The sequence below is a fragment of the Lepidothrix coronata genome, unplaced genomic scaffold (assembly GCF_001604755.1).
Source record: "Lepidothrix coronata isolate B3197 unplaced genomic scaffold, Lepidothrix_coronata-1.0 Scaffold5, whole genome shotgun sequence".
NCBI lineage: Eukaryota > Metazoa > Chordata > Aves > Passeriformes > Pipridae > Lepidothrix > Lepidothrix coronata.
In genome coordinates this window covers 1444266-1472012 of record NW_016690185.1, presented here as the reverse complement: position 1 = coordinate 1472012, position 27747 = coordinate 1444266, and the positions used below count along the sequence as shown (strand labels likewise).

The 27747-nt window shown below is 37.6% G+C and overlaps 1 protein-coding gene and 1 long non-coding RNA gene across 2 annotated transcripts in view; both read left to right on the top strand.

The window, feature by feature from the left end:
- Positions 1–27747, top strand: part of SESN1 (sestrin 1) — an 84568-nt gene that overhangs the window by 19887 nt on the left and 36934 nt on the right. The window lies entirely within an intron of this gene.
- On the top strand, positions 137–3555 carry LOC108503696. The gene is made up of 3 exons (XR_001876899.1): positions 137–1412; positions 2592–2669; positions 3456–3555. It is a non-coding gene; the product is annotated as an uncharacterized LOC108503696 (long non-coding RNA).

Genomic DNA, 27747 nt, shown 5'->3' with positions numbered 1-27747 from the left:
CAAAGGCAAACAAAACCCTCATAGCTGTCCTTTTAAGATCTTTATCAATGTACTTGAAAAGGTGGACAGGTTCCGTTCAGCCCTTTACTGTATATAATTACACTTAGTGTGTAGAACCAGGAATGAGGTAGTTGAGGCAAAATGGAATCTGGTAAGGATGACAGTACTTGATTTCTCCCTGTTGGAAATCTGGGAATGTCCCCGGCCTAAACAGTGTACATTTATTTATCCCGCAGTGGCTTGTTCCATGTGGACCTCTTCTAAGTTAGTGGACCCAGTTGTTTGGGGGAACATAAGCTGAAGGAGAAATCAGATACTTAACTCTGGCATTAGACTTTCATGGAATGAGGAGAAAGAACATTCAGTGTTAGATTGTTGAGACAACCAAGTAGTGAATCATAACCTTAATGCCTGTTTTGTACCAACTGCCAAATAAAATCATATTATTGGAATGAAGTAACATATATCCTGCTACGGCACAAGAATACTTGGCAGTTAGCAGCCAATCCTTTCACTAAGCTCTATGGCCAGGGACTGTAAGGGAAGAGCAGAACTTGCAAATATTAGGTTGGCAGAGTCTTGAAAATGAAAGCAACATGAATGGTAAAATTCATTCAGTAAATATCTTTATTCCCAGGCTAATACAGATTTTTAACTGTAATGTTTTTGTGCAAATTCTCTATATTCATGTTAACCAAATGTGCAGGGTATTATTGTTGTAGCTTTTTTTACACTTACTCTACACCATCAAACTCATCACTGTTTTTCGTATTAATTTCCTTTGAGGTAGACCATCTCTGGTCTCTGTTTTGCAGATTCTGTTTTCTTTCTGAGGTCTCTGGGCATAAATCACATTCATGTCTGATGACCTGATGACTGCCTTAGTTAGTGTATCCTAAACTGAACTCCTTTCAGGTTTTCCCTTCCCTATTCCGTCATCATCTCATTGCTCTTGCTTCTTCCTTTGCCATCGCTGTACTATTTTCCTACAATATCTCATGATGTGCCATGAAATCAACACACTGTTTTTAAAGATCTGTTCAGTTCCACTGGTACTTACTCTATGGAGCTGTTGATTTCTGTATTGACTGTTCAGACAGGATCTGCCCGACTCTGTGTGCCCGTGAAGCACACGGGGGGACTTCCAGATTGCACACACTCGCATCACGCAGGATGCGGGGCTGCAGTAACGCGTCCCTCTGACGCACGATGGCATAACAGAAGATACTGCTGAGGCAGGACGTGGGGGTGGGGAGGTGAGGAAATAAAGCAAACAATGTTGAACTGCCTGACATCTTAAATGAAAGAAAAACTGTCAGCCTGTGGGAAGTCACGATTTAGTGTTGCAGCTCCTTGACAGGGTATGACGATTTAGGATCATCTGCATAAATCTAAGATATTGCTGAAAGCAGGTAAGTGTAGTAGAATGTTTTTTGTTTGTTTGGGTTTTTTTTGTTTTGGTATTTTGACAAAGATTTTTTTAAGATACTTGTGCAGAGGCTTTTTGCACTATTTTTCCAGTCCTTACTGATGAACCAAAAAAAAACCCCCTTGGTAGGATGATGTAACTGTGTATTCTGCTACCATTAGACTGTTATTCAAAATGTCTCATTTGTGTCTCTCTGAACACAGAAAATTACATTCCCTGTCCCAAAATTCTTCTTGAAGATGCTAAGTTTCTCTAACAACCTTAAAACTTATTTAAATATTAAATCTTCTCTAAAATGAAAGTTATTAAATCATAAACTGTATAAATAGACAGTTCTCTAATAAAATAATTTTGATTTCTTCCTAAGAGATTAACACTGGGATTGTGGTTATTTTGTTGTTCAGTCATTGTATTTGCAAATTTTTACAATGAATATATAAACTTGTCAGCTTTAAATTCTACTAATCAAAGATACTGTAGTTAGCCTTTAAGATCATATCTTAACTTCTGAAGCCTTTGCCAGCTTGGTGTCACATTCGCATTCAAGTGTCCTGCCATTGAAAGGTACTTTATAAATTGGTTGCAAGGAGGGGACAGAAATATAATCTCTCAAGCATGTGGCATGTGAGTGTTCTCTCTGACTTCCCAAGACTCCTTGCTAAGAGTTCTTCCTCTGGCATTTCTCCCCAAAGTGCACCTTCTGCTGCTTCAGTAATATTGAAATGGGTGTAACAGTTTTGGGAATGACCTGGGAGTATAGATGAGTTCTGTTCCTCGCCCTGCCACTCTCTGAATTGCTGTGTGATCTCAGATGAGTTATAGCCCCTTCAGTTTGCCTGTCTGTAAAATGGAAATAATGCTCATGGAACTTTACAGTAATTTTAAGTTATGGGAAAAGCTGCTAGGATGAAGTTAGAGATATATTTAGTTGAAGTGGCAATACTTCCATTTAACTTGTGTACACTACTACACTTTAGAAAACTTCTGTAGCGTGACATAATAATGTGATGAAAATTATATATAGATGGAATATGGTGGAAATTAACTCACCTAAGAGACTTTGTAATTTCTTTTGAGACTTTGAAAAGGCAACATACAGTGCTGTTACTTGCCATTTCATTTTACTGCTATTTCACTTCACTTTTCATGTGCTTTAATTCAGAAGTGGCTGAACTTGCTCAAACTTCCAAAGAAACTGAATTGAAGTCGAGGGAGAGAAATAGAGCAGGACGAATAGGAGGTGAGAATAACCATGTGCTTGCATTTTCCTTCCTTAGAATCCTAAGACATTTCAGTTTGGGGGTAGGGTAGATATCAAGATACTGAGCTTTTTTTGCTGGCCATTGAAATGTAGTTAGCTTTGAGGAGCAAGGAAGCTGTTTAGCAGAACACAGCAGTGCTGCACAATATATCAGGATATAAAGAACAATGTAGTGAAAGTATAAGGGAAAGCAGGATTTGGCCAAACTGCAATCTGACCAGTCAAGAATGGTTTGATAACCAAAGAAAAAAAAACCCCATTGCTTGTCTCAGTATGTTTACCTGTCTTTTTAGCTTAGAAATCAGCAATGGGCTTTATTGTAAAGCATTCCCTTATAATGGTGACCTTTGGAGCCAGGCTGGATTGGCATGCTTTACACTAGCACAACCTCAGCACAATTAAAAGATAAATAAGGCTTGTAGGATAGGCCCTTGTATATTTGAAGGGCATAGTCTGATAAACATACTCTGTTTTCATGTTACTTCTCCTGCCATCTTACGAGTTGTATTGCAAAGTGGAGCTAGGCAGGAGGAAGGTGGAGAATGACATCATCTTGAAATATGCTATGGCTGCAAAGCTGACCTTCTAAAAGCTGTAAAATCAAGCTATATTATGCTATATCTTTTCTGGAAGGTAGATACAAAGTAATAGTTCTGAGCTTGCAGAAGTTGCAGTGTTCACTTTGAGAATGGGAGGACAAATGTAAGCCATGTTTTCACTTACATAAGTGTTTTCTCTTATGAAATTCATATGTACTTAATGTAGGGTGCCAGGCTGATCACTACAACTGTTTAAAATAGAAAAGCAGATGGAACAAATAGAAAGATTTACCACACAGCTTGATCTTTCCCCCTGAAGCAGCCATTCATCATCAGCACCGCCGAGACAAACTGCGAAACAAGTTTCCCTTTGTGGCTGTGATTGGGCCTGGAGAGGTGGCAGAGCTGCACGACAGCCTCAGGATTGGCTGGGCGAGAACACACCTCTGGAATCTGTTTATTTCCCAAAAATAAGATACAATCTCTTATATTTCGCCTGGAGATCTTTTATCTTGCATTTAATATCCAAATAAACTAGAGCAAACACAGTTAACCTCTTTGGAACGGCTGTAGTACTTTAGATGAGTGGAATGAATTCAGGTTTTGGGGGTTTCGTTTGTTGGGTTGGTTTTTTTTCTTTCTTATTTTCTCGTGAGTACAATGAGGCCTGTGTGAGTTGTCTAGATCTGTTTGTATTTTTCTGAGTGGTTATATATGATATTCAAAAGCTTTCTTGTGTTTTAACTAGAGCTGAAAGTTGTTTTCTGACTTTATAATGTATTGACTTCAGCTTATAATGAAAGCAGTTTTTCTTTTAAAGCAGTTTTTATGTCTGTTCTGTAAAATACTTACACTTGCAGTACTGTCTTTCATTGTTTTTGTAAATATCAAGTTGCTATTTCTGATCATGTTTTAGAGATCTATGGCTTTTTAAAAATTATTTTAATCAATTTAAATAGATATGGAATTTTCTTGGAAATTTTTTTAAAGTTAGGGACCTAAGATGTTGTGATGCCCTATGTAAAATAGCTCCAGACCATAACTGAATGAGAGATTTGATCAGCTGCAGTGTGTGTTCCAGCTGAGTAAGTATCTGGCATAACTGAATACATCAGAACTCATTAACCTACTTCCTCTCTCTCTCAAAAAAAAAAAAAAATCAAGGTAGAAAACTATATGGAAAATACATATGACTTTTGTTGTGGTTCAGATTGGATGCATACAGAACCAGAACGCTGTGAAAAGCTAGTTTGTGAAGAAGGACCTCGTGGTTGTTATCAAGTAACAAGGATTTGGACAAGCACCAAATACAGGAGTATTGGCTCTAGGGGTTATTGCTTTTGGTAGAAGAGGCAAAGAGGCATGAGAATGGAAATGGCTGAGAGGAAAGATTAAAGGCAAGAGAAGTTGACTACCAGAAAGCTCTTAACTTGGTTTTGCTTCTGTTATATTTAAATAGGAATAAAGGCAGTAGTTAGTAATTATTGAATTGCCAATCAACTTTTGAGTAAGCACCTATATTTTTCTTATCTATATAGAATTAACATGTCAAGATTTTTAAAAGACTAGCCTTGATATGTTATTGGTTTAAAAATTGGTGAGAGTTCTTGTTTTGTTGTCTTAATCGACACTCAACCTCTTAAAATATTTGCTGATACTAAGTTAGTTAGTAAAACTGGAAGCTGGTAGCAGAAAGCTTCAAAAAGTGTGACTGGATAGCAGATGGCGTTTCAGACTGACAACTGCAAGATGTGTGTGTAAGGGGAGGAAACAAATTCTCATTTTACATACTGTGGTGGGCTGTGCTCTGTGTTTGCTACTCAGAAAACAGTGAAATTACAATAGAGCTGTCTGTTCAAATTTTCTAATTCTTGCTAGAGAATTAGAATAGTATTGTGCTATTTCCTGCTCATAGGAAAGAATAAAGAGTTTCCAATGTCATTGTTGGGCGGTAGGTTGTAAGCAAAATGAGATGGCTTTTTTATTTATTTATTTTTAATAAGGCACAGCTAAATTTTGAAACTTTATTTCTGTAGGCTAGTATGGCTGACAGTAGCTCATGCTGGTTTAGACAACTACACAGAAACTGGGACAGGTTTTTGGAAGGGTATTAAATGCACTGCCCATCTCTGGCTCACACTGAGTGGCAGGTTGCTGGAGGCAACCAAGCAGCCCCTTAGCAAGGCAAGTGGGCTGTGAAACTTCCACCTTATGCTGTTTTCTGGGTCTTTGGTTCTGGTTGCTGTTCCTTCTAGCACTAACCAAGGGATGACTGTGCCTTTGTCCCAAACATAGGAGTAGCACTCCCTCAAAAACACAGTGAGCCAAACTGCTGGGAGAAAGTAGAAATGCCAAGGGTCAGAAGTGTAAATGAGGGGGCACTGAGTGAAGCACCTTGCTGAAGGAGTCCCAAGGAGGGTTGTTAGTGGCCACGTGCTTTTTCTCAGTCCTCTGCTTAACATATATGAAATAAGAAGTGGGGAACACAAAGCAAACTCCAGAGTGGCTGGGGTAGCTGTGACTTCAGCAGAACCATTTCCCCCAGTGTTTTAAGCCTTCATGTGGGGAGGGATAGAAATAAAAAGAGGAGGAGCAGTGCAACCAAAATCCCAACATGATTTTTCAAGGAATTGCTAGGAGATTTGGCAATGGTTGAGGTTCCCATCAACCTCAAAAAACCTGGATCAGGTTTCATCTTCAGAGGTGAATATATTATTAACATAATATTTTAAAATTCTTGAATGAATTGATAAAGAGGTTAGTTTTAGTAAATCTGTTTCAATAATAGTGGAGATGGGTATCCAGAGACATTGATAGGACAGAGCTTAATGTTGGTGTGCTTGTCGTTTTAGTCAGAGAGGCTATCACCTCACATTTTACTAAACAGTGTAATATCTCTCTTTTTAACAACTACACTTTGTAATTTTTTCTTTTCAGTTTGTAGAGCAGTCCTGGATTTTTGTCAGATCACCAGTTATTTCCAGTACTTTAAAGGTGCCCAAGGCTTTGTATCGTAAAAGGAGTCCTTAGATTGCAAATGGCTCAAACCCCAAGACTGTGATTGAAAAAATTAAATATAGGAAGGACTTTGGAAGCAGAGAGTTATAAATTTTGCAGGTGAGTGTTTCTAGATTATGAATTAAATGCCCATGGGGAAACAAGTATATTCTAGAATGCTTCCACATGTTTTTTTTTCCCCTGAGAGTGTAAAAAAAAGAGCACATCAAGCTTGATGCTTATAATCTAAAAAATAAATCAAACATTATACAAGAAGAAAATATCACACATACAGTCCTCTTCCTGGGGGAAGGGTTAGAGAGGAATGCAAACTACTAGTAGCTAAATTTCATGATACTTGCATACTGCTGTAAGGCACTGATGTGCTGGTAATGGCAAAAGAGGATACTACACAAAGCAGAACTGAAAGTCTGTGTGTAAGTGGTTTAGCACCATTGTATGAGTCAGGTCAGTCTGGTATTAACTGTTGGTATGAGATTCATAGTTCCATTTGCTCATGCACCATTCGAATAAAAATAAAAAATTCCCAAAAAATTTCACATTTTGGCCATGTGCATTAGTTGCAAGGAAACCAGGAATTACTTAAATTTGTTTTACTGTTGTCTAAAATAATTCTTTTAGGTCTTATATTTTAATGTAGATCAGTATGATAAAATGGTAGAATGGTTTGGTTTTGAAGCTGCTAAGTCTGCTCTTGGGAAAGGTCTGTTCCTCAGTCTGATCCATTAGGTCATTCTTGGCTCCCACCAAGTCACAAAACAGTGAGACTTAAAGAAATAAGTTGTAAGTTTTGTTTATTGCCTTCTGGGTCTTCAGCTTGTAGAATTCATGTACTACGGATTTGTTTTGTTGTTCATTTAAGATTCTTACATTTACAGGCAGTACATATATGACTAAAATGTGTCATGAATTGACAACTTGGGGTACTGGTAGCATCTCAGAACATTTACTTTATTAAATACAGTGGAAATGGCCTAGTGGGTAACACTGCACACAGGCAATAAATGCTTAACAATGGTTATAGTAGGAATGTGTTTGTGTTGCTTCAAAATGGCCTTCTCCCTAGTCTGCTTTAAAACAAATATAGGTCTTTCTCTCTTTCTCTCCATCTCCCTCTTTCTTTCTCTCTCTCTCTCTCTGTGTATATGTATATATATATATGGGGAGTGGATTGGCTCAGTTGGTTAGAGCATGGTGCTAATAAAGTCAAGATCATCCCCATACAGGCCATTAACTTAAGAATTGGACTCAGTGATCTTTGTGGGTCCCTTCCAACTCAGAATATTCTATGGAAAAAAAAAAATATATATATATAGGAGCCCTTACTCTTGACTTGTCTTTGCTTTTGTCTTATTACTTTTTCATTATCTTAATTTTAATCTTGGAAAAACTAGCATGGATGTGTTTCTGAGAATAAAACAAAAGAAATTTCTCTGAAAGCCAAGGACATGAGCCTTTGCTAGTTGTGTTTCTTCTTCTCACCTCAGTTTAGTGAGGGGGAAAAGATGGAGTGATACAAAAGAAGGAAGGCATCCTTGTTCAGGAAAGCACCAATCTATTGTCTAATGAAACTGAGAAGAAAATTGTGGCAATTGAGATGGTAAATTAATTCAACAATAAGAACAGCAGATGGGGAAGGGCAAGTACAGATATTTGGATAGGAAAATGGAAAGTGGATTGGTTGGGTAGCTCAGAGAAGAACTGATTAATTCCTTGTGTTGAGAGGATGCAGTGTTTACAAATAATAAAGATAAATTTAAGAGGAAGAAAGTTCAAAGTCCTCTTGTGTGTAAGTTTCTTCTTTTAAATCTTCAAGGAAAAGGTGAAGCTTTTTAAAAAAGTTCAGATTTATTTTAGATAATAGAAGCCAAAATTTTATCCTTGAATGATGGAAATATTTAGCTTCCACCATGCTCACTTGTCCAAACCTTTTATCATGCAGCCCAGGGAATAGGCAAAGCACAAACACTTAATGAATTCTAAAATTTAATTACATGTTTCCTGGAAGAAGTAGGAACATATCTGTTGTGTCAGCAAAGAAAAAATCAAGTCTGTAGTGACTTCAAATTTATTGTGCACTTAGTATCAATTTCAAAGCTCAACCAAAGTAACCAGCTTCACCAGCTGGTGCTAATTGTTTCTTACAATGGAGAGTCTTAATCTAGAAATAAAGGTGGAAGCCATATAAGAGTTAACTTCTTCAGACTAGTTTTTGGAACAGCATGTACACACCTGTGAAAAGGTGAGACCTGACAGAAGAAATCTGGAGTTTTAATTGCATGGTGAGGAATGTTTGTACATGTGTGCATATATATATGTGTTTGTGTGTATATAAAACTGTTGGTAATCTCTGGTGTTAGATGTAATTTGTTCAAATTACTGTAACAGAGTAACTGGGGGGAAATGGAGAGGGGGCAGTAATTCCTCAATACATTGGCAGTCTGTATGGTTCTGTGACTAAACATGCATTAACAGTGCTTGCTTTAGTAGGAGAATATTCAGCGCTGGAACCCTGTCTTGGTGGCTATTAGAATTATATTCCTTTTACTGTGGGGCATTGTGCTCTCTGTGATATCCTCTTTATCTTGTGTTTCTTGTGAAAATAAATCATAAGCCTGCTGTGATAAATGGCTGAGCAGGAAACACCTTGGTACCCTCAGTGCCTTAAAAAAAGAGGTGAAAGAAATTTTTGCCAAAAGGAAGCTGATAAATAATTGTCTTCTACACAGAGGGATTGAACTGAGTTATACCATGCTGCTTCAAGTGGAAACTAAGGCAGAAATATGTAAACAGTTTGTTCAGTCACTGTAAAAGCTCCAGATTCTGTAGCTTAAACCCGCTCTTCTCTGTCTTTACTTCTGCAGACAGGTGGCTGTAATCTCTCTATTGAAAAACTAAGGAAAAGAATGAAATCCTGCAAAGTAAATGTACTTTAGAGTGAAAAAGGACTTGAAACAAAAAAACAGATAGCAAGCAACTAATCTAATGTTTAAGGCCACTAAATCAGAGTTGGAGCAAACACTGAATATGGTTTGATTTGGGAGGAATAAGTGCATGATTCAGTAATTTGGGTTGTTTGATCAGTTTATAGATCAAATAGATTATGAAAATCACCCTACATCGAGATAAGTTTTGTTATTTCTGCACATTCTAGAGCTTTTCTTTTTTCTGTCTCATAATGCTACACCTCAGAAATGTTTGTCAGTCTAAAATTACCACAGCGTAAATTCTTCTCCATTTTATCCACAGCTATAAACTGTAACACTAGAAGTACTTTTGTCTTGTCATTAGTATGTATTTATTTGGGAGTTTTATAGCTATACCCATACTTCTTTCTAAATTAGTATTGCTTTATATCATGAGGCAATACCATGTGCAAAACCTGCATAGATATGCCCTAACTTCTCCATGAAAGGATTGTTATGATCTTTGAGAGTCTTATCTATTTTTTTTTTGCAGCAGATCTTTGGGTATTTGACAGGAGCACTTGAACTACAGAAGAGGTGTTTTCTTTTTTCTCATGACTACCACTCAGATTTGTCAAGACTATAAATATTAAAAAGAAGGATTTCCCTTTGTGCAGTTACATGCCTCTGAAGACTTTGCAGCAGTTGCAGGCATTGCCCGAGAGTTTGAGGGAGCTATCAGATCAGTTGTGAGTATGGAAGTGTAAGGGTAAAACTGGGCTCTGTCCTCAGTTCCCCAGTCTAGTCTTGTACACAGGGTAGATTTTAATTTTCCTTGGAGCTGCAAGGGGGGGGAAACATTACAGTGGAACACGGGTATAAATGTTGCTGTTCACTAGAATTTCTGGACTCTTAACAGTCTGTGATGTGTAAAAAAACTTCCTCTTGTGAGTAAAGTTATGCCTGTACCTCAGGGCACCAACAACAGTGTTGTGTCAGTGCCAAAGTTTGCAGGCTTGAAGCTTAGTGGGAGTTTATGCAGGTGCTGTTTGTGTTCGAAATCATTCACACAACCTAAATTCTCACACCTTGAGTGCTGATATTCTCTTCACTTACATAGGACATGCAATCCTCACCATAGTCACAGTCCGATTAAATTCTGGAAATATAAACTCAAAATTTAGTCAAGGGCAAATTTAGCACTTTCCCATGTCCAGCTTACATCTTCTAAACTTTCTGATGTAGGATATTTTACAAATCAGGGACTACCAAGAGTTGAAAAAGGGAAGTTCCTGTGTTTGCGCACATTGTCTCAGATCTCTGGTGGAGCTCTGTTTCATTGTTGTAGTCTATTTATGCTTTCCTGCAAGTTCTGGAAATGCTGAAACTGCAGAAAACCAGAGTGTGGTTCTCAGCAACTGTACAGCAAGTTCTGTTTTAATCACTTTCATCAACTTTATCCTACAGTGAAAGCTGTGTACTGTATCTCTTCATCATGGGGGGGAGGGAAATTTAAGTTGTAGTTCAGCCCTATTCTAATGTCTGATTTACATACGGAAATCATAACAATAAATATGTTAAACCTTTCCTAGGATTGTCAGAGCATTATCAATCAATAAATGGTAGACTGAATAGTTTTGCACCAGCAATTAAAATATAAGCCTATTGGTACTGCTTCTTTGCCCACGGATTCAGAAATAAGAAAAGAAGATAGGATATGCTGAATAACAGCATCACAACATGAATTTGATGATAAGTAGAAAATTCAGACCTGGTCTGGATTCTGGATAACTGAGTATTTAATCTCCTAGGAATTTTCTGTTGGCTTGTTGAGGTAGTTTGACTAGGAAGCAGTTATGCACAGTTGATATTGATACAGATGCTACAGTAAAAAATAAACCTATACCCTACCTGTTTTGCCAAGTTTAGAGTTGTTTTTCCTAGGTAGGTGTGCATGTTCTTAGCTTTCATGTGAAAATTAAGTTTTGACTGAAGCAGACAACTCCTGGTTGGCTTATTCAGCTGAAAAATACTTTCCTGTAATATGGAAGTATCAGTAAGGAGGTATTGCTGTTAATGTGACCCTTGGGTATTAAATTAGGAAAAATTTTAAATTTCACTTTCAGCTTAAAAACAAACAAAAATGTTTACAATGTTTAATTGGAGATAATAAATATGAACTAATGTTAAATATCAACATTAAATGCAATTCTCCAAAGTACTTCAGAAAGTGATGCTTCTATTCCAGTGTCTTGGGCTGTACTGTCATTCAGGCTCTGCTTTGGTGATACTGCGTTGTTCTTCTGCATAGGAAGTACTGTTTATAACACATCTGAAGTTCAATTCAAGTCTTACGAACATTTAAAATCAGGGGTTTAGAGGTTTTGATAATCTTAATAGTTTTTAGAAGATCATAATATTAATTTGCCCGATGTTTAAGTGTCGGTAAATTACCAAATATTGCAAAGAGGAGCAGAACCTACCTTACAATTCTGAAAATAGAATCCCCCATCTCCCAAACAAACACTTTGTCTCAGTGCACTTTGTGGAGTGTTTTATCTCTCAGAATGTTTTGTTAGATGGCTCAGCTCCAGAAGAGCTTTAACACAATCAGCCTGTTCTCCTCTTGTATGCCTTGCTGATGACATTTTCCTGCTCTTCATTATTCAGGTCTGTAATAAGTGCTATGTTATAATTGCTTCTTCTTCCCTGCACATCACTGATATTTCTTCACATATCTAAATTCTTCCATATCCTGTTGTTTCCATATCATATGGAACAAGGTTTTGTCATTGTGTCCCAGGAACTCAAAATTTAATTCAGGCTCAGGATTGAGCTGCTCTGGGACTATTTTTTAAAAGGCAACTTTCCGTATCACCTTCTGTTTCTCTGTGGGTGCCTGAACATACAGCACACATGGTTGATATATGGTATATCTACCATATATATAATCTAAATCCTACTTTGTTTGGTTTGGTTTTTTTTTCCCTGAGAATAACGTAAGAAAACCCTACACTTAACTGGTATTATGAAATCACATTTTCACTCTGAGGAAATTCAGAATCTCTTGTTATTTTCCCGCACATGGCATGACTTAGGCCCAAGTCAGAAAGCTCTTTCCATAGCCAGTTTCTTGTCTAACGTGTACCTCACTTAACCCTGTCTGTGGCTGCTTTTCTTCTCCTGTGTTCCCCTGCATCTCTTAGCAGTCTCCAAAAGTTTGATAACCCTGTAATGTAACATCCTTTCGCTGTTCTTTTTGGGGACTTTGCAATGCCCAAGTAATTATCTCTTAGGGCTCCTTTCTAAGTGTTCCTGTCCAAGCCTTAGTATGCATCTAATCTAACTATAATTTAATCTAAGTATTTATTTCTCCTGATGTCACTAATATGTTGATTCAAGGCTGTAGAGTATGAGTGTGTTCTGTATCTCTTTTAACTTAAGTTATTCTGACATGTCTTCCAAAACAGCAAAAAGGCCCTAAGGTTTTCCTGTTTTATTAAGGATAAGTATCTTATTTTGGCTTGTCTGGAATGTTATATGTGTTTGCAGTATAATAAATATTTCTCATTATTAAATTTTTAAGAATCCTTTCTACAGTAATGTTTGAACTTAACAAACTAATTATATTTCACTTAAGTTCTGTTTTCCAACCAGTTTATAATTTATTTTGACATACGAAATTCCATTGTTACCATTTCTTTGGGGATAACGCTGTGACAAAAAGATTGATACCTTAAGCCTAGGAGTTGTAAGTTTTAAGTATGTCAGATATGCTATTTCGCTGTCACAGAAAAGATTCTTCCCGTACTGGCAATCCTAAATTTTCTTTAGCAGACAGGTAACATGAACTAGTTACATTGCTGAAGTCTTCTGTTGAGCATCCAGTAGCAGCCTTGACAGTATTTTGGAGTACAACTTGATGCATTACTGGCCAAAGGGAGAAATTGTTCTAGCAGTAGTTGTTAGGATAGACCGAAGATTAAATTGTTATGACAATAACCATACTTAGAAACCTAATCTATTATTGGAAATTTTTTTCCTGGATGTTACTGTAGGGAAGGGAAGGATTCCTTTGGAACAACTCGTACAGTAATAATGTAAACAAATACTGTATGTAATGTACAGGGTAGGTTTAAACATGGATTAATCAGTACAGCAATAACAATAAAATGCATGCCTGCTTTTTATCATGTTCCTGAAAGCAAAGTTACTTTGGAACTGCTTTGTCAAGCAAGTCTGAGCCTATGGAGGGACAACAGAAAGCCTCAGGCACAATTAACGTAAAACATATCGGGCAGCCCAGGCTATGGGAGCAGATGAGTTTAATTTCTCTTTGCATGTATTTCATGCCCAGAGCCTTCTCAAGAGGTGACTCACCATTTCTTCCCTGGTGGAGAAGGGGGTATCTTCCTCCTGATATGTTAATTTTTCTCCTTCCGTCTTTCTTTTCCCTAGGGCTCTTTGAGTTTTCTACTTGCAAAGCCTTGAAGTACCTTTCTTACTTTGTGGAATTTAAGGAATGATTTTTTGGTAACTATTACCTTTGAGGTACCTGGAAGAGTATTCTTTTTGTCGGTCTTTGCATCAGTCACTTTTATATTCAGTCCCTTTGGCTCTCTGATGCAAAATGCACAGACTAGAAAGCATCTCACAGAATAGTTGAGAGAAAGAAATGTTTAGGCTACTAGGCCAGGTTAGAGAATGGTGATAATCTGATTCAATCTCATGTATGTAGGTCAGGGAATTTTGTTTCGCTACCAGAAGCTGAATATAACTATACATTTCTGAAAGATATCTAAACTCACTTAAAAAATTGAACCAGTGACATACATTTCCTGTAGTACAAACTTTCAGAGTTTAATTTTCTTGCTGACAGGAAATGGTACCTCTGCAAGATATATTTGTGCAATTTCAATTTCCATTCATTACAGTTTTCTGTGAGTTAATTTATGAATCTGAAAAAAATCTTAATTTTTTTCCCAATTTTTTCTATTTTTTAGACATCTTAATGAGTCTTAAGTGTGTGTTTGTATATAAATATATATGTATGTGTATCTATAGATGCAAAAAAATCAAGTCATCTCTCAACTTCTATAACTTACCTATACTGACGTTTTTAAACTGAGAGACCCCTTTCCTTTACCAAATCAAACAGGAACCGTAAAAATTCTTCCAGTATTTCCAAATAATTTTGGACACCAGGAAAGTCATCATATTCTCAAACTGTCACGTTGACATAGTATATGCAGGAAAGGTGGTTGTTTGTTTTTCTTGATATTTCTATTTTTATACATTTTAGATCAAATTAGCCTTCTGTACAGCTGAACCACACTAAAAAATACAGAGTGAAGCCTGATCCACAGTTCCCAATGTTCTTTTTGGAGATAGGACTTTCCCAAGCGTACATGTTGATTATTTCCTTTGTCCTTATGTGTGGGATAGCTGGATATATTAAAATGTTTTTTCATGGAACCACAGAACAGGGAAGATGGGGAAGGACCTGAAGAGAGCTGTTAGATCTATTGAGATGCCCCAGGGAAGAACCAGTTACTGTACATGAGAAGTTTTATCTGACTGTTTTAAAGACTACTGGCAGTCAAGACTCTACAGACTCTCTCAGTCTCCTCTTTATGTCAAATGTCTTTGTGGTGTTTTGGCTTTACTGTCTGTTCTCAGTCATTGTTTCTAGGCATCTGATCACTTTTGTTGGTGAGAATACAGAGGACAGCATTCAGTTGATACCTTTGAGGTGCATTGCCAAAACGATGGGGTATTCCTGCTGAGTAGAACAGAGAGGTTTGCTTCCTCTGTGTTGCAAGCTAAATTACTGTGTGTGAATCACATCGAGGTTTTGTTAGTTTTTTTCATGTTGACCTCATGATGCCATAGTCCTTTATAACCTTAACTCCTTTCAAGCAGAGTCTGTAGCAGAGAGTCTCTAGCATTTTGTTTCCCTTTCCTGTCTTTGTATAGTTGATAATGTCTATGGGAGAGTAATAATTTAAGTATTTTTCCTAAGAGTTGTATTCCCTATTTTTAGATGATTTCAGAACGTTTCTCCAATTTGTCAAGCACCTTTAGAAGTTCAAGTTTGTCTTCTCAGGTTCCCTCAGTCCTTACAAGCTTTATATTATGGGTTCATTTATGTAAGCATTCTCTGCATTTCATAATTCAGGTCACCATTCTGTGTAGAACCAGATTTAGGGGGTATTTGCTGTGGAATCCCACATGGTATACTTTTTCATGCTGGCAGTGAGCCACTGATCAAGTGCTCTTTCAGCATAAGACAGTTCTGTGTTCATATTGCTGAAATCTCATAAAGTCTCCTTAGCTTCAAGTCACAATTGTAACATGTGCCAACGTCTTCCCTTGTTCTAACTTATTACCTGTTGTGGAAGGTAAGTGATTTGTTAGGGATCTGTCCTCAACATGCATGTCAAACTGAATTTTGCCTTGCACTCGGTTGTGTATTATTGTTTAGGCGCTTACAAAGTGCTTTTCCAAATTTTTGAGTTTTCTTTTTTTCACCATTTTTTTCAGGAATTGAAATTCATCTGGCTGAACTGGTTCCTTTTTTATTTCCTTCTTTAAATGAAAGCACTGTGTTTCTTGTTTCTCTAGTTTTTGGTACTTTGCCCATCCTCCATAAAATCTTGAAAACAATGCTAGCCCCTTCAGTCAGTTCTTTATAAATGTAAGGTGAAATGTAAGCGATTTTTTTTTTAATTGACTGAGCTTCTTTAATTCTCTCTAGACTGACTTTCTGTCTTCTAGTCTGACAATTTGTGTTGATGTTGAGCTTTGAGAGTTAAAAAAGGAAATTCAGATGGTTTTGTATGAGTAATGTTATTGTTTTGTTATTTTCCATCCAAATATTCTCATTTTTGAATTTCAAAATTTTTGCTTTTAATTCCACGTTAGGAGGACAATGGATGCTGAAATACTGAACCTTCTGAATTTCTGAGGTTTTGGCAGTCTTTTTACCTTTTAGGGCTATGCAAGTGTCCTCCTCTTGCCTATGTCACAACATCTTATTAGATCCTAATGGTATATGCTAGTAGAAATATCAGCTATATGAAATAATTCAAGTTATTTTTGACCATTAACAACATATACCAAAATACAATAAACAAGCAAGGATAATGTTGTTTCCAAGTGGAATATGGACAGAAGATCCAGACAAGGATTTCTATTAAGGTAACATTAGATTAGCTTGGCCTCAATACTGAAATGCTTTTACTGAATGTTAGATGGCTTGTACTAATTTTTCCCAGAGAAGCAGTGATGTGCACTCTCTTTTTTTATTTGCTTTGACTTATTATTTAAGTCTAATGAAAGAGCAGGAAGTCAGCTATGGCTTTTGTAGCTGAGACCAGTTTCCTTGTCAGGAAAATCCTTTTATTTAAAAGAATACATGTTGTGTACACACATGCTCACACATCACATTATGGTTAGCACAAAAAGTTTAAAGCCAGACATCTGAAATACAAACTTTTATGGAAGAAAGTCTTTTCAATTTATGAATAGCATTTAAAGAATGCAGTAGGCCCTTTATCAAATAGCTGTGAATTGTTTACCAAAGTCCCAGTAATTTACAATCAGATGAATTATAGAAATCTTCCAAGATATTTAGAGATTTAGATTTTTTTGGTTTATGAAGGCACATTTGAAGAGATGAATCTTGAATTTTCAGAATTTGAAAAACAATTAAATTTTCTTGGCCATAGACTTTGACAATTTTTGTCTGATTAAATTGAAAATGAAACGATAAATGTCCTTTTCAAAGTAAGTATAAAAGTTCCCTTGTAACGGAGTAGTTGCATCATGTTAATTTAAACTCTCTAAAATTGTAAATATATTTAAGTTTTTGAGATATCATTCTATATTTTGCCTCTAATCTTTGTAATGTGGTTCTATTTATTAAGTAAAAAGGAAAATATCCTTTCTTAACAGAAGATGAGTGAAGCCTACCTGTGATTCTTTCCTTCCTCATTTTGTGTAAATCCCCTTCTCATCCAGAATTAAATCCCTTTGTAGCCACTCTTTATTGTAATTTTCTCCTTGTGCTTCCCTAGATGAGAATCATTCTCTAGCAGTCAAGTCATGTGGCCTAAGACAGGGCCAGAGGACCAGAGAGTCCGGAGGAAAGTGCCTTGTCAACAAGGCTGACACTTAAACCAGAGATGCTTGCACTTGTAGGTGTGCAGAGCTGGTCTTGGGAGGCAGGTGTTAGAGCTCAGGCTTCCCTCGTCAAAAACAAAACCCTGGAATTCTGTGATCCATTAGGCAGGTGTGCAAAAAAGATGGTATTCCTAGAAACAGGCTGCTTAGATATTAAAGCAGCCTTTTAGACATTAAAGCACAGTTGCAAAATGGATTAGTCACGCCAATCTTGGCTATATATACTGTAATTTATGGCCAGAGTTTAACTTGCTTAAAATTGCAGTGTAGCTATGCTAGTTCTCTATTGTCTCAGGTAAACAAGACCTGCATTTCTAAGTTTGGCAAATAAAACTTCCTTTACCTCTCCCATTTTTTGAAGGGGGAAGAGCAGCATATCACACAGGCTTTCTTGACTACTTTAAAGACTATTGCAGATTTATTTAAACTTTTGTGCTAGAGTCATTGAGCAACGAAGCATACGTTTTTGGAGTAATATAGCCAACGTCTGCTAGGAAATGGTGTTTTGAAAAATTATATGCATTGAAGTATTCTTTTTTTCCAAATGTTTATTACAGAATATACCAAAATATACAGTATAATTTTGAGCTGTTACCACAGAGACTATACAACAAGCAGGTTTCTTTGGTTTTGAGGACTTCCTCGTTGTACCTGAAAACACACAACAGAGCCATTTCCCCTTCATGCTTTACCTATGCATCTCTCTCAAACCATATTACTACAGTTCAGGTAGATGTTTTGCTTTAGAAGGTATATTACCATGTTTGAGAAATAAAGGAGGCTGTTTCTTCAACATACAAATGTTTTGATGTCCAGGTAGTGGCTGAGTGAGTGATTCTTGAGTTTATTTTCTGCCCTTCCCCATTTATACTCATGTCTTGAAATAAGCATTTCAACAATAAATTGACATCAATAATCCAGCAGAATCTTTGGAATGCAGTTACAGAGAGCTGTATGCTAATTTTGAATTAAAAGTAAACAACATGCAGCTATTTGGATTATGTATATTTAAATTTGCTATTTTGGAAGCTAAGCTTTTCATAAATTTCTTTTCTGAGGCTGAAAAGGGCCAGAATTTGGAATCTTGCTATGGCTCATCCAGTATTGATAGGCAGTGTCAAGTTCAACTACTTAAGCTTCAAAGGTGTAGTTTTCATGTTTAAAGCCTAGAGTTACTTGCACATCTGTCACATGTGCTTTTGTTAACCTAGTGATTACTCCTAGTGACCTTATGAGGATGAAGAATTGGAACTGAATTTCTGTATTATAATATACTCCTACAGAGTCTCTTATCAGATGGTAAAGTGCTTACACTTTCACAAGGAAACCACAGCAGTAGCTGTTCCCAAGCTGACTTGACAGTACTGCAAGAACAATGTTTGCAGTTTTGTCAGTAGTCTGTTTTGCGGGTGTTGTTCCTTACGCAACCCAGCTCATCAGTAAAATGTAAACTGTTTTGAATCCTGATGTAAATAAATGTACGCTGGGTTATAAAAGCTTCTTGTTCATTTGGTTTTATCTCTTTCTTGTTTAAGCCATTTGTAAACAGTGTTTTAAAAGGTACACACATAGCTTGTGGCAGTTTAACCAAACCCATTTTAAATGATCGGTAGCAGTTTAAGTACAAATACTGCATGTGGCTAAGGCCTTGGAAAGGCTGCTTTCTCAATGGATCTTGTCTCCTCTCACAGCACAGCAACTTGCATGAATGCTCACTGGTTTTGACTCTTGTTAGTTCAGTGAACTCTCTAGTAGAGTAAGAATGAATCTAGTGGTCGTCCAGGATTGAGCAGCATCAGCAAAGCCATTTTAGCTGCCTGAAATCTAGTTTTTTGTGGTTGTTAATGATGCGAACAGAGTTATATTGCAGGTATGAATCTCAGTTATAACTTGACCTTCTTTATAGTTGAATGTCTTCTAGGAGGCATAGACCTGTTCCTCACTTTGAGGCAGAGTTTATTAGCTCTGAAATGGTTAAAACAGTGTCATAATTGTAGGGCTTCTGCACCAAAGCTGGCTTGTGTTCAGACACCTTCTTGTGCTGACGCTCTGTAGACATGCACTTTAGACTTTTGAACCTGGATGAATTTGCAGGCTCAGCTGCACAACTGTATAAAACTGTTTTTAAAAAGGTTTTGTTTATGGACTGAATATATTTCCTATGGAATTATATGAGATATAGTGCAAGGACACTAATTATATGAGATTAGTTGCCCTTACACTATGAGATACAGTGCAAAGGCAACCAAATAATGCTGCTTGAACAGAACTACATTTTTAAGCAGATGTAAAAGAACTCTTTGAGATGTAAGCTGTAGGAGAAGAATTGCCTCTCCAGATAGTAAGGTATGCTTTCAGTTTCAGATAAGTACAGCACTTGGATAGAGATGATCAATGTATTTAAAGACAACGATAATAATAAATAATAATCTCTATCAGATATTTGTAGAGCGGGATTTCACATGGAATATGATTACTTATGTAGGCATTTTTCCTTCATGGATTACTATACTAATGCATATTATAATTTGACAAACATCAGATTTTAGTCTTTTTCCCTAGGTATTAATTTATTGTTATTATGTTGTGACAGCTCCCAGACATCATAGTCATTGACTGGGTTCCCACTGTGGTAAGTGCTCTAGCATGATGTTTTCTTTCTGCCAATCTCCAATGAGATTGTAAGCTTGTAAGTAGGAAAAAAGTGTCTTTCTAAGACTTCTCATGGGAAATTATTCCATGTAGACTGAAGTGCCTGATCATTGCCTCAAACAGAGCCATAATGATGTTTAATGATGAATAAGAAGGCAGTTTAACAGGGAAGAAAATCTGGCACTGATTGACAAATAAAGGTGAAAACAGGGCTTATGTGCATCATTACAGGCAAAATTGTTTTGTTTAAGGAGTTCTTGAAAGGAGACAGGGAGTCCTAAGTTACTTTTAGGATGAGAGAAAAGGGCTGGTAACATTGAGTGTTAAAGACAGTGTTTCTCTGTCTTTACTGTGCAGTTGTACAGTAAGGTCTTTTCCCTTCTACCCTGAATTTCCTCTGTAATAGAGTAGAAATATCCTTTTACATTGACTCTGGAAAACTGGAAAAACGTACTGTTATCTATCCATCACCTACATCTCACCCTGGCAGGGGTCTGGACTTCCACAATTTTGTTTCAACTCTACCCAGGAAAACTTGAAAAGAGTTTCCTCACATTCCTTCCTTTTATCAAGTGTGACTAGTTTTTTGAAATCTGAACATCATGTGATTGGGGAATATCTTACTTGGAGACTCATTGGCTGCTCTGAATATACTGAGTGTCCTCAACAAGACTTATTGAACAGCTGTGTATTTTTGTTTCCCTTTGTGTGTGCCTTGAGAGGCGTGCTGATAATCATCTCTGTTCTTTGATGTGATGACATCTGTTGTGTGAGGAAAAAAATATATGGGCTTTCCAGGATGTAGGACAGGATTGCTTTCTGTTTGCAGAGTTCGTGTGAGCAGGGAATATGGAAAGAAACAATAGAAGAGAGCATAGGCGGAAAGTTCCTTCTGAATTTAAGCTACTGTTAAGGAAGCACAGAGATTGACCTCTGGCTAACCAGTCAAGGGAGGTGATTGTCCCACTTTACTCTGTGCTGGTGTGGTCTTAACTCGAGTCCTCTGTGCAGTTTTGGGCACCACAATACAAGAAGGATATAAAGCTATTAGACAGCCTCCAAAGGAGGGCCACAAAAATGGTGAAATATCTGGAGGGGAAGCTGTATGAGGAACAGCTGAGGTCACTTGGCTTGTTCAGCCTGGAGAAGAGGAGACTACAGTACATTTGCCATTACTTGTTTTCTTCAGTAACAGAAGTTGTGCAGAACAAGTAGAACATTTTGTCCCCATCTTCCAAGGCAAAGATGAAACAACTAACTTGCTGTCCAAGGCCATTCCCTGTCTCTGAAGAAGTAACCCTGATAGAGTAACTAAATAGTGGGGCTGCTGGAGAAGAACAAAAAATGCTCAAGAATTTTTTGTCCCTCTGTTTCTCAGTCACAAATGCATTGTGGCCATAAAAGGATTGAGAATAAAAAGGCTCTGAGCCTCACTTCAGTTGAAATACCTGCTGTCAACTCTGCTCTGTTATGCACTATATTTGATGCTGTTTGCTCCTAGACTTGAGTTTGTTTGGCTTTATAGCGGGATGAAAAGACAGTTGAGCGGTTGAGTCACACTGCAAGACATAATAGGAATAAAAGTCTTTCTTAGCAATATGATCTGTGAAAACTGGTGGTGTGTTAATTTCTTCAGCAGTTAGAAAGCAAAGATAATGTTTGGGTTTTTTTTGTATAACACTGAAGAGTCATTCTGGGTTCACAAATCCATTCAGATAATGGTACCAGGTAAAATATAGATCTTAATAATAAGGATGCTTGAGCCCTCTTTACTTAGGGAGTCATGGCACTTCTGTCATTAGAAGCCTTTGAACAGGTTAGGCAAACATCTGTCAGAATGACAAAGCTGTAGTTGATTCTGCTGAAACAGGAGGTTAGTCTTGAATAGGCTTTCAAGGATCCCATCTGTCCTTTTTCTACAGCTGGGATAATTTTGTAATTTCTTGTGAGTGTTTCCTAAGTATTCCAAAGTATTCTTCATGGTGTGCTGCACAAATTTCTTTCAGAAAAATCGCATTTTATTAGTGGTCTGGGAGATTAAAATATTCAAGAATATGTAATAATTTTCTGTCACTTTTCCATTAGACTTTTTTACACCCACCAGGTAAGCCAGGCAGAGTTCAATAACTATATATTGAAACTAAACAGCTGCTTACTTTACAAAGTTACCTCAAAAATAGCAAAGTTGTTGGCTAAACCTCTTTATCACACAATTTTTCTCAGAAATCACACTTAATCCAGAGCATATCTCTAAAATAAATTGTCTGACCAGTATTTCTTTTCCTGCTCTGGTATTTGTAGCAGTGGAGACTTCAAGGAGAGAATTTCTGGCAATTTTGATGGGGAGAAAAAAAAAACAACCAAAAGTGTTTAGCAAATGTTCTAAGGTTGTTCTTTCTTTTTTGAATAAAAATAGTGTTGTAGCTCTTGTAACAGCATATCAGACTTGTGGGGAAAGGTATTTGCTTTTCTTAGACGAGCTCGTACAATTGATAATAGTAGATAAGCTTTTAAGCCTGATCTGAAGTCGAGCTTGCCCCCTGTAGTTTTCCAACTGCTTTACTTGATACAATGAAATACATTATTTAAAAATAAACTTTATTTTCTTACAAGATTCTTGGTAAATATTTTGCAAACCAGAAATTGCATATCCAGTGATCTTAGTGTTTACTCCTATGGAATTTCTGTTCTGTGACATTGTCCACATAAAACAGATTTCTACTTTTAAGCATTATTAATGGAAGATGTAGTATAGGAGAGATTAAATGCTAGTGAATAGGATTTACCCTCTTCTAATTTGGGCAAAACTGGGATTTAGCTGTTTCTCTGTAAGACCACTAGACAGTTGAATCTACCCATTCCAAAGACTTAATTTTCCTACCAGTTTTTCCAACAAGTAAGCAGTATCTATTGGTTTACAAAAGAAGGTACACAGATCTTTATATTTTCTTCCAAAGGGTTTGAATTTTTTTTCCTTCCAGAATTTAAATTCATTGTCACTGTCATGTCCAGGGAGCTTTAAATAGTACTTATCCAACATGCAATCATGGGGAGAATCGGTGGTATTCCAGCAGGGTACATTTGTTCAAATAGGGCACTGGAAGTGCCATCAGTTCTTGGCTATAACAGCGGGATACTTCCTAACGGAAATAGGTATTCAGAAAGGAAGATTGCTGGGTTTGGAAATGTTGTTTAGAGAAATTATTCTTCAGAGTACGGTATGCTATAATACCTCAATAGCAAATGTCTTCTTTGAAGGAATTCTTGTTCTTTACATAAGTTTTCTGTATGGAAGGTTGGGGGGGTGGCACCCCAAAAGCCGTATTTTATGTGTTCCTGGGCAAAACAGTAAATAATCTTCATGGAACAACCTTAAGCATGCTCAGAAACTTGTCATATTTGTGTGGCTGTGCTGTGTTTACACATGCTGCCTAGGTGAGATCACTTGCTTTTCAGTGTGATTGGTACGTGCCATGTTATTAGCAGCTCAGCTGCTTGGAGATCTGGCTATTCATAAATGCCCAAATAACATCATGAGGTTACAGTGATGGAGCCAAACTGCACATTTTTAGATCATAATGCTCTAACTACGTGCATTGAAGCAGGGGGCCTGTGACTGACACTTTTAAGGAGTTTCAATGAGGCACTTGCTGGACTGCATTTGGATGCAAGGTGCTTTTTCAGTTTTTAAGGTTCGCCTCATCCTTCATAGCCCTTTTGGAAAGGCAATCCAGTCCTTTTTATTATCGTGTTAAACTGGTAGGGACACCAACAAATAGGAAGACTCAGCTATCTCACCTATGCTGACTTTGCAACTCAAACAGAAATAAGTACCAAGAAACCCTCCTTTTTTCAGTAGGAGAAACTGCATAAAAAGAATGATGAGCTTTAATGAGGGATTGGTTTTGCTAGGTTTATTTCTGTCTCCTCAATGTGAATTCCCTGGGTATGTCATCCAGAGAAAGGACTGGACCATGACCATATTGCTGCCAAATGAGTAGTCACAAATGTGTTTTGATGACAATATCCCTCTTACTTTGAAGGACAGAAAACCATACTTATAAAATGCAATGAATGCTTGTGAATACGGAGAGAATGCAGTAACTAGATAACAACTGTATGATGAAATCTGTTAAAGCAGGCATTCATCAAAAAATATTTTTACTAGGACTTCAGCTTCCTCACCTACATGAAGGTAAGGGAGAGCGAGAAGACTGAGAATGTTGCTGCTATCATGGTAGTTTCGTGCTCTAGCAGACTGGTGAGAACGGGGTTGTGTTGACTTACAGTAAAACTGCATTTAAAAAATGAATTCTGCAACCATAAGAGTTTGGAAAATATGTCTCCTACAGAATTTCAGTGTTTTCTGTGGTTTATACAAATACAGAAAGTGAGCTGATTGAATATCCCCACGGCTATTGTATATTGATGTTCTCTATTTCTACCCTAGATTTGTGTGGATGCAATGTACTCCCAAATGTCTGTGGCTTGTTTGTTTGTTTCTTAAATATATACCTTCACTTCCCAGTGGAATAGCTGTCCCGTTCTTCAAGTAGTATTCTAGTTCTGTTTATGTAATGATTTGTGTGATCCTTTGGAAAAAGCATAGGCTGATAAATATCACAGATAAGTAATTGGAATATGTTTACATCATGTTTTATGGTGCTGTGTTGGACACACCTGAACTGGCTCTGACAGGCTCGTACAGTGCGGTGAATTACTGTGTCAAGAGATAACCTCAGGTCCCAGAGGCTGTCCAGCTTTGCTGCCGAGCACTGTGCTACTGTTAAGAGCCCTGTGCTGAAATGGCAACGCTGCTTCCGTAGCTGGTGTGTCGAGCAGTTCTTTTTGGTGCTGTGTGTCATGGCTAAATAGTCCTTGTTCAAATCAGTGGCCCAGATTCTTACAGAGCTTTTTCATAAGGCTCTTATCGTATCCTGGAAGAGACCAAAGGAAGCAAATCAAGTGTTAGGCTATGTTACAGGCAAGGGGAACCAAGACAAGATGTGGCATTCTACATTTTCACCTTAAATGCTCTTTAGCTTTGGCCATTTTACAAAAGGCATGTCAGAAATAGGCAATTTATGTTACCAGAATAGGCTGGATTTTGGATGAGATGAGAAGATGAGAAAGGATAGGAGAGGGATTAATGGACCGAAAAGAGCTAGTTTTGTGTTCCTGTCTGTCATCTTATTCCAAGAAGTGATACATAAATTAAAAGCCATAAGTTTTGTGTAAAGCAGAGTGTTACAGGATACTCTGGAGGCAAGAAAGAAAAAAAACTTAAGGCCGAGTTCTTATCTCCCATCCACTCCTCCTCCCAGAAATCCCCACCTGCCTCTCTATTGTCAATATTTACACTAGTTATATTGAAGGTGTACAGTTATAAAAGTCTAAGGAGAATAGCAAGCTCATCAGTTACATAAAGGAAAGAAAACACCTAATCATTATAGCATGTCTGGACAGACTCTTGCAATTTATGGCTCTTATTGGTATCTGCTAAATGTAACTGATGGAATGGTAAATGATGATTTTTAGTACACATCTTGAAAAAAGGGGGAGGGGAGAGTGAGGGGACAGTAGAGCTCTGCACAAGCATTAAAAAGCCCACCTCACCAGCTGTGCATGAGGCAGCTTGTTTTACCCCTGCTGTGTGCCAGGAGACTGAGATAAGGTTAAACACTATGTACAGAATTCAAGGCCACGGTTTCTTTTTGCTTTCTTATCTGTACAGACTTTTCAATTGACTTTTAAGCCTTCTTACACAGGCTGTTTAAATCCCATCAACACTGTTTATAAATGGACATTTCTTTAATAACTCAGCCTTACCCAAGTAGACAGTTTTCAAATTACTGCTGAATGCTGTTGTATTCATTAACTGTCTTAGTTGTGCCAGCTGTCTGTTATTTCTTGCCTTCTGAAAGGCTTTGAATCCCTCTTTGCTTTGGGACTTAACTGGTTTTGTTAAATTGTGTTAACAAGTACTCTTACATCATTTGTCTATGGCCTGTGGTGTTAATTGCAAAATCAATATGCACTGGTTTCAAAGTAAACTGGCAGGAGAAATGAACCCAACTGGAGAGACTACAAGTCAGAGTTAGAATTTACTAAGAAGATTACAATAAATACAATGATACAGAGAAAAATTGGTTTTAAACCCCAAAGATAGATGTATGATCCAGTACTCTGGGACAAGAACAGAACGGTGTTTGTTGGCCCCTGTGCTGAGCACCACTTGCCCCCCCCAGGTGCAAAGTAACAGGAAAGGAAAACCTGTTGGTCTGGGTGATGGTTGCAGTTCTGTCGAGAGTGGCAGTTGTAGTCCTGTTGAAGTTCTGGCCCTCCTCTCAATCTGGCGAGTGGTACCAGAAGTCCCAAAACCCAAAGTTTATATATGCTCAAGTTCAGGTGGGAATGCCCAGTACCTCCCCAGGATAGGCACTTTCGCAATGGGTGATTTAACTCTGTGAATTGTGGGATATTTTTGGAATCTTTGATGGTCTACGTCATTTTAGCTGCCTGTGTCCATGGGCCACCAGTGCAAGGTGGCCCATGAGCAGAGATGACCCGTCAGGTTTTGTGTGAAGGTGTTAATGCCTTTCCAGAGGGGAGTTATCACAGCTGAGTCATTGGTGTGAAGAAAAAGAAACACTCCCCTGCCTCGCAGGGTTTAACACCCAGCTTGTAGCCTGAGGTGTCAGGGATGCCCTGGGCAGCTGCTGCAAACGATCCATTTATTAACAGTCCATCAGAAATGACATAGAGGGTGTAGAATACACAGTTTTGTTTATACCTACATAGCGATAAACTGGTCCCAGCCCCTGTAACAAGGACACAATGATAATTTGATGTCTCTGAAAATCTGTGTGATAATCAGATACTCTGTGTAACTGTGATTTATTGTATTTGTTCCGAACAGGAAAAATAAAGGCATCTCAATTTTTTTTCAGATGCTATAGATTTAATAAGGTTGTCTCTAAATAATGCTGCTGATTTTAGAAGGAAATTGTAATAATAGTCCATTGGGTAACACTGAAGACTGGTTTTTGTCTGTAACCAGTGCTGTATGAACTGCTGTGTAACCAGCTGGAATTGTCCCAAGTTTTGCTGAGTGTTTGTCCAAAGAGAGAAAGCAAATACAGTAACTGCAGTGGAAGGAATAGATAGGCTACAATTTTATTTTCACATTGGATTTGTGTGTTTCTGTTTGCTAGCAGCTGTGCTTAATAATAAAATTTGAAAGTTCAATTCTAAGAACTGAGTCCATCTGAACAGATTATACAAAGCTCTCAGGCCCTTGGGAAGGATTTAGTTGCAGTTTGGTCAAAGACTCAGGTAAAACCATGTCTTCCATGAAATCCTTGTCCCATCTTAAAATTTTCAGTGTTTGAAACTTCAATGAAGTTTAATCATGTACCAAACCTCACCTCCCAAAAGCTGCTTTTAGCCTGGGATGTGTGGTTTCCAGTCATTGCTGATGTACTACACAGCAATTTATGAAGCTGCTGTCCTGGGTGAGTCCCTATAATAAGGGGGGTTGTCCCTAAGGCAGACATGTAGAGGGATATCTTTTCCTAGGAGTCCTTGGACCTGGATGCTCTTTCCTGCTCTCCCCACCTAAGCCTCTGGTTTTCCATCCTTCATTTCCAGAAACTGCCTTTTCTGGCTTTGCACTCTCCCCTGTCCTTAATGACCAGTGGATCCAGCCATCAGGCACTAGGGAGGAGTGCAGCCTGTCTCCGTCTACTTTTAGACGTA